Raw genomic sequence first — 2,153 nt, 5'->3', positions numbered from 1 at the left:
GACCCAGGGGATCTTCAGACTGCGCTGCTGGCTTCAGGGTTCCACTTTGCTTCCTCACCAGAGCACCTCCAGGTACTGAGCTCTGAAACTTCAGACTCTGTGCTGTGCCTTTTGTAACAAACTGACAGTAGTAGAACCTTCTTTTTTGCCCTGTCAAATGGTTTTGGGGAACAATTTTCTTGTGCAGAACCTTGCATGTGTTTTCACTCTTTCTCTTTTTCCCTCTAGCTACTTTCAGGGAAAGTGTTATTCCTGCTTGAACTCCATGCACTGCTCACTCTCTGCCTCTCTCTTTCTCTGTTCTGTGGAAAGGGCTCCCTCCCCTCCTCGGCACCTTGGCTCTTCTCTCCCACAATTCACCTCTCCATACCCCGTACCGGCCATGTTCTTTCCCTTAAATTATGCAGATTGTTCTGTTAATCCTCAGATTGATTTCCAGGTGTTCAAAGTGGTTTGATGTTGATCTAGCTGTGTTCCAGGGATGAGATAAGACCAGGGTCCCCTTACTACTCTGCCATCTTAACTCTTCCCTGCTATTTCTTCTTGGTTCAGTTTCCGTAGGTTGTATGTTTCTGGGAATTTGTCCATTCCTTTCACATTACCCAATTTAGTGGTGTATAATTGTTCATAATAGTCCTTTATGATCCTTTTTATTTCTGAGGCATCCATTGTTATGTCTCACCTTTCATTTGTGATTTTATTTGAGTCTCTTTTCTCGTTTTTTTTCTTAGTCTAGCTAAGGGTTTGTCTATTTTGTTTAAAAGACCAACTCTTAGTTTTGTTGATTTTTTTCCTATTGTTTTTCAATTCTCTAATTTATTTCTGTCTAGTATTTATTATTTCATTCTATCTGCTAACTTGGGCTTATTTGTTGTTCTTCTTGAGGTATAAACTTAGGTTGTTCATTTAGTAACCTTTCTTCTTTTTTAATGTAGGTGCTTATTATTATAAACTCCCATTTTTGTACTAGTTTTGCTGCATCTCATAAGTTTTGTTTTGTTGTGTTTTCATTTTTGTTTGTCTCAATATATCTTTTAAATTAACTTTTGAGGGCGCCTGGGTGGCGCAGTCGGTTAAGCGTCCGACTTCAGCCAGGTCACGATCTCGCGGTCCGTGAGTTCGAGCCCCGCGTCAGGCTCTGGGCTGATGGCTCAGAGCCTGGAGCCTGTTTCCGATTCTGTGTCTCCCTCTCTCTCTGCCCCTCCCCCGTTCATGCTCTGTCTCTCTCTGTCCCAAAAATAAATAAACGTTGAAAAAAAAAATAAAAAAAAAAAAAAATAAAAAAAAATAAATTAACTTTTGATATCCTCTTTGATCCAAAGGTTGTTCAAGAGTGTGTTGTTTAGTTTCCACATATCTGTGAATTTTCCTTTTTTTTTTTTTTTTTTTTTTGGCTGCCATTCATTTCTAGTTATTCCATTATAGTCAGAAAAAATATTTTGGGGGGTACCTGGGTGGCTCAGTCGGTTGGGCGTCCGACTTCAGCTCAGGTCATGATCTCACTGTCTGTGAATTCGGGCCCTGCATTGGGCTCTGTGGTGACAGCTCAGAGCCTGGAGTCTGCTTCAGATTCTGTGTCTCCCTCTCTGCCCCTCCCCCACGCATACTCTGTCTCTCTCTCTCTGTCAAAAATAAATAAACATTTAAGATTTTTTTTTTTAAATAAAAGATATTTGGGATAATTTTCATCTTAAATTTTTAAGACTTGTGCTGTGACTTAACATGTGATCTATCCTGGAGAATGCTCCATGTGTGCTTGGCCAGAATATGTGTTCTTCTGTTGTTGGGTGGAACATTCTGTTTCTATTAGGTCCATTTGGTATATAGTGTTGTTCAAATCACCTGTTACTTTTTAAATTGTCTATCTGAATGGTCTATCCATTGTTGAAAATGGTGGACTGAAATCATCTACTAGCGTTATATTACTGTCAATTTCCCTTCAGATCTGTCATTGTTTGCTTTATATATTTAGGTGCTCTGATGTTGGGTGTGCATATATTTGTTATTGTATTTTTCCTTTGCATTGGACTTTTATCATTACATAATGACTTTATTTGTCTCTAGAGACAATTTTTGACTTAAAGTTTATTTTGTCTCAGTATAGCCACCTCTGCTTTCTTTTGGTTTCCATTTGCATGAAGTATCTTTTTCCA

This window comes from Lynx rufus, unplaced genomic scaffold, assembly GCF_022079265.1.
Source record: "Lynx rufus isolate CCGP_SWC_20201006 ecotype Redwood Valley unplaced genomic scaffold, mLynRuf1.p SCAF_25, whole genome shotgun sequence".
Classification (NCBI taxonomy): domain Eukaryota; kingdom Metazoa; phylum Chordata; class Mammalia; order Carnivora; family Felidae; genus Lynx; species Lynx rufus.
This window is presented reverse-complemented; position numbering follows the sequence as displayed.